Source organism: Nematolebias whitei, chromosome 8 (genome assembly GCF_014905685.2).
Source record: "Nematolebias whitei isolate Nwh7 chromosome 8, NemWhi1, whole genome shotgun sequence".
Classification (NCBI taxonomy): Eukaryota; Metazoa; Chordata; class Actinopteri; order Cyprinodontiformes; family Rivulidae; genus Nematolebias; species Nematolebias whitei.
Window position 1 is genome coordinate 3793852 of NC_056505.1, and position 5857 is coordinate 3799708.

The 5857-nt window shown below is 44.5% G+C and overlaps 1 protein-coding gene across 1 annotated transcript in view; it reads right to left on the bottom strand.

The window, feature by feature from the left end:
- Window positions 1-5857, bottom strand: part of znf608 (zinc finger protein 608) — a 31552-nt gene that overhangs the window by 25098 nt on the left and 597 nt on the right. The gene's annotated exons all lie outside the window — the stretch shown is intronic.

Below are 5857 nucleotides of genomic sequence, written 5' to 3' on the forward strand. Positions count from 1 at the left end.
CACGCAGGTGTTTTAGGTGATAACCGATGACACACAGGTGCTTTAGGTGATAACTGATGACACGCAGGTGCTTTAGGTGATAACCGATGACATGTAGGTGTTTTAGGTGATAACTGATGACACGCAGGTGCTTTAGGTGATAACTGATGACATGCAGGTGCTTTAGGTGATAACCGATGACATGCAGGTGCTTTAGGTGATAACCGATGACACGCAGGTGCTTTAGGTGATAACTGATGAGGTGTTTCAGGTGATAACCGATGACACACAGGTGTTTTAGGTGATAACCGATGACACGCAGGTGTTTTAGGTGATAACTGATGAGGTGTTTTAGGTGATAACCGATGACACGCAGGTGTTTTAGGTGATAACCGATGACACGCAGGTGCTTTAGGTGATAACCAATGACACACAGGAGTTTTAGGTGATAACTGATGAGGTGTTTTAGGTGATAACCGATGACACACAGGTGTTTTAGGTGATAACCGATGACACGCAGGTGTTTTAGGTGATAACTGATGACACGCAGGTGTTTTAGGTGATAACCGATGACACGCAGGTGTTTTAGGTGATAACCGATGACACGCAGGGTTTTTAGGTGATAACCGATGACACGCAGGTGTTTTAGGTGATAACAGATGACTCGTAGGTGTTTTAGGTGATAACCGATGACACGCAGGTGTTTTAGGTGATAAACACGCAGGTGTTTTAGGAGATAACCGATGACACGCAGGTGTTTTAGGTGATAACCGATTACACGCAGGTGTTTTAGGAGATAACTGATGACACGCAGGTGTTTTAGGTGATAACTGATGACATGCAGGTGTTTTAGGTGATAAACACGCAGGTGTTTTAGGAGATAACCGATGACACGCAGGTGTTTTAGGTGATAACCGATTACACGCAGGTGTTTTAGGTGATAACTGATGACATGCAGGTGTTTTAGGTGATAACTGAGGACACGCAGGTGTTTTAGGTGATAGCTGATGACACGCAGGTGTTTTAGGTGATAACTGAGGACACGCAGGGGCAGCACGATGGCGCAACTGTTAGAGCTGCTGCTTCTCAGAGAGCAGGTCCCCGGTTCAAATCCCGGTCCAGGGGCCCTTCTGTGTGGACTTTGCATGTTCTCTTTGTGCATGTGTGGGTTTTCTCTGGGTACTCCAGTTTCCTCTCACAGAACAAAAACATGCATGTTAGACTGATTGGTAACTCTAAATTGTTCCAAGGTGAGAGTGAGAGAGTGAATGGTTGTTTGTCTCGTTTGTCTCTATGTGTCCCTGTGATGGACTGGAGACCTGTCCAGGGTGTACCCCGCCCCTCGCACAGTGATTGCTGGACAAATGGAAGAAGGGGGTAAAAGATAATGGATGGATGGATATATGACATGCAGGTGTTTAGGAGGTTTGAGTTTTTGGACCTGAGCACCTTAGGAATGAATGTTTCAGTCTTTCTCCCTCCTTAGATGCATTAATCTGTCCTCCAGCTCTAATGTTAAAAATCTTGGTGTTATTTTTGATCAGGACACGTCTTTTATCCCCCACATTAAAAACGTTACTAGAACCTCCTTCTTCCACCTGCGTAATATCACTAACATTAGAAACATCTGATCTAAAGATGATGCAGAAAAACTGGTCCATGCATTTGTCACGTCTAGACTGGACTATTGCAATGGTTTATTATCTGGGTGTCCAAATACTTCTTTAAAAAGTCTTCAGTTGATCCAAAAATGCTGCTGCCAGAGTCTTAACTGGAGTTACTGGGAGAGATCATATCTCTCCAGTTTTAGCTTCTCTCCATTGGCTCCCTGTCAAATCCAGAATAGAATTCAAAATCTTACTTCTAACCTACAAAGCTCTCAACAACCTAGCTCCATCTTATATTACAGATCTTATTGTTCCATCTTTTCCTAACAGAGAACTTCGCTCTCAGGCTGCAGGTTTATTTGTGGTTCCTAGAGTTTCCAGCAGCAGAATGGGAGGAAGATTTTCCAGTTCTCAGGCTCCTCTCTTGTGGAACCAACTTCCAGTTTCTGTCCATGAGGCTGACACATTATCCAGTTTTAAGACTTTCCTTTTTCATAATTCCTATAGTTAGGGTTGGCTTGTTATGCTGCTATAGACTTAGACTACTAGAGGACAAATTTACCTCATTTTCTTAAAACCTTCTTCTTCTTCTTCTTCTTTCAGCTTTTCCCTCTTCTTGGTCTCCACAGTCGTCCTCCTCCATCTCACTCTGTCCTCACTCCAACTACCCCCATGTCCTCTCTAACTCCATATATCTTCTCTGTCTTTTTCCAGGCAGCTGCATTTCTAACATCCTTCTACCAGTATATCCACTGTCCCTCCTCTGGACATGTCCAAACCACTGTCCCTCCTCTGGACATGTCCAAACCACTGTCCCTCCTCTGGACATGTCCAAACCATCTCAGTGTGTCCTCTCTAACTTCATCTCCCAGTTGTTCAACCTGTGCTGTACCTCTGATGAGCTCATTCCTGATCTTCTCCATCCTTGTCTCTCCTAAGAAGAACCTCAACATCTTCATTTCTGCTACTTCCAGTTCTGTCTCCTGTCTTTTTGTCCATGTCTCTGTCTCCAGACCATACAACAGCTGGTCTCACCACTGTCTTGTAAACTTCTCCTTTGAACTTTGCTGACACCCTTTTGTCACAAATCACTCCTGAAACTTTTCTCCATCACTCCATCCTGCCTGGACTCTCTCTTTCACCTCTTTACCTCACTCTCCATGTTCCTGGACAGTGGACCCCAAGTCCTTGAAGTCCTGCACCTTTGTGACCTCTGCTCCTTGTAGCCTCACTGTTCCACCTCCTCCCTCTCGTTCACACACATGGACTCTGTCTTACTACGGCTGACTTTCATTCCTCTTCTTTCAAGTGCATACCTCCACCTCTCCAAGTTCTCTTCCACCTGTTCCCTGTTCTCACCACAGGTCACATCATCTGCAAACATCATCGTCCACTTGATTCCTGCCTGACTTCATCTGTTAGTCGGTCCATCACCAGAGCAAACAAGAAGGGGCTCAGAGCCGATCCTTGATGCGCTCCCACCTCCACCTTGAATCTATCTGTCACTCCTACAGCACATCTCACCACTGTCCTGCTGTCCTCATACATGTCCTCATACATGTCCTGTATCAGTCTAACATATGTCTCTGCCACTCCAGATTTCCTCATGCAGCACCACACCTCCTCCCTCGGCACCCTGTCAGATGCTTTTTCTAAATCCACAAAGACACAATGGAGTTCTTTCTGACCTTCTCTGTTCTTCTCCATCAACATCCTCAAAGCAAAGATGGCGTCTGTGGTGCTCTTTCTTGGCATGAAACCAAACGGCTGCTCACAGATCGTCACCTCATTTCCTTAAATTAATTGTTAAAACTGAATAGTTTTCATTTGATACTATTTCTATCTTAACATGTGATTCTTGACCTGCCATTGTGTATCTATTCCTCTCAAACCCAGCAAGTTGAAGCAGATGGTCCTCTTGTCCTGATCCTGGTTCTGCTAAAGGTTTCTTCCTCATGAAGGAGTTTTTTCTTTCCACTGTCGCCTTCATGCTTGTTCAAGATGAGAGTTCTGTGATGGAGTTAAACTCAAAGCTGCTCCTCACATAAATAACGTTAAATTATTATTTTATATTTGAATGTTTCTGTTCAGTCCCTGAGACGACTTCTGTTGTGACTTGGAGTTTTATAAATGAACTGAATTGAACTGATAGGACGATAACTGATGACATGCAGATGTTTTCGCAGACGGACAGCAGCTGCTGTCAGAAAGAACTCAGGAACATTTTAGAGTCGGTCTGATTTGGTCTCAAGTGATTAAAAACATAAACATCAAAACAACGATGGATGAATTACGTCTCTGGGTGCTTCATCTGGGAAGAGTTTGATCTTATTAATTCAGAGACATTTTGATGTTTCACCATTTACAGCTGCAGCTGAGTTTATGTATTTCTTTCACTGCAGCTGCCGTTTCTCTGCTCGGCACAAACACAAGCTAACTCCACCGCCACTCAATTATTTGTTCTCATTTTTGTAAGGCCCAGATGCTCAAATATTTAACTCCAAATGTTGAATTTAATGAAATAAAGACGTTTGTTAGAGTCAAAGTCATGCATGATCTGTCCACGCTCAGGGTCTGCACTGAGGATGACTCTCAGCTACTACCACACCTGAGTTTAGCTCCAAATCTGTAAAACTGACTGAGTTTTAAACATTCTTGTGTTGGCTCAGGTTGATGAGCTGTTGCAGCCATCTTGAATCATGTTGACTCCAAAAGATAATCAGCTGCAGACGTTCATCCAGTTTGTCTTCATCTGTCTTCTGTCTTACCTGTCTCACCCGTCTCATCTGTCTCAGCTGTCTCACCTGTCTCAGCTGCAGCCTCTCCTCTCATCAGCTGGTCCTTCTAACCTTCAGCCTTCATTCACTCCTCAGTGGCGCTGTAGGTTCTAAAAACCACACCCGGTTCCTCCGGTTCCTCCTCATGTCTGATCTTCAGGTTTGTAAGTTTTTGTCTCAACATCATTTTATTTTTATTAAAATAAAGATTTTTTTTTTTGTTGTTTTGATTTTGAAGCTCCTCATGTTCAGTCTTCATCCACGGGTCCAGCCTCCTCCAACCGGACAGCGAGACCCAAACACTTTGAAGAATCTGGGACATCCCTGCGTCTTTGTTTAGCCAAAATCAAAATGGGGGATAATGTTTTAGCCTGTTAGCAGAATATTTCATGAACCACCAAATATTTTATGAAACTCGTACAAAACATTCAGTGGATGCTCATTTACACACAGAGAGGCAATTCACTTCAAGATGGCCGCCCAAGCAAACACTGAACTCACTCTAACTGAGTCCGTTTTACACATAATGGAGTGGTAGTAGCTGACAGTCATCCCCGACCCAAGCTGAGTCAGAATCATCTGTTCCACCTCCTCTGAGAGAAAAGAACCTTTTGAACACAGAACCTTCTGAACACAGAACCTCCAACAGAACCTTCATAAATATTATAAAAAATGACAACGATTGTTGGAAACATGAAGTTTTTTTGGGAGCTGCGATAAACTCAGATCTCTGCTGAGGTTCTGATCTGCATCAGGTCAGAGGTTCTGGTCCACATCAGAGGTTCTGGTCCACATCAGCTCGGATTGGTTTCATTTTTCTGACAGTTTTCAGCAGAAAATCTGCTGCAGAAGCAAAACAGCAGTGAAAACACACTGAATGGAAAGATTGTGTGTGTGTTTGTGTGTGTGTGTGTGTGTGTGCGTGTGCGTGTGTGTGTGTCAGAACAACAAATCAACCGCAGCGTCTCTCCTGTCAGCAGAGAACCTGACCATCAGGACAAAAAGACAAAATCTCCTCCTCCTTTTGTCTCCTCCGGCCTGCGTCCTTTGCTGTCACATCCAGTCCCTCCCCGTCCATCATCTCCCCCCCCCCCCATCTTTCCTCCATCTTCGTTAAGAAAAACCCTGAATGGTGTCAGTGGACCTGGGGGACTGTCAGCTGCAGGATTGTCCTCCTGAAGCTGGACTCTGATGACATCTTTGCTGCCGAGAATAAAAACAAAGAATCTGAAGTTCAAACAAAGAGGAGGAGAGGAGGAGATGCAGCTCCTTCGTCCTCCTCCTCCTCCTCCTCCTCCTCCTCCCAGAGAATAAACCCAGAACTAGAACCAGAACCAGCCCAGATCTGGGTGATGGATCTGAGGAACAATGGCAGCAGCTGAACAACAAAGCAGAGGGGTTCTCCTCTCTGCTCTTTCTGTTTGTTGCTGAATGATGATAAATATGATGATGAAGATGAAGATGATGAAGAATCAGGCCCTACAGACCCCCCCC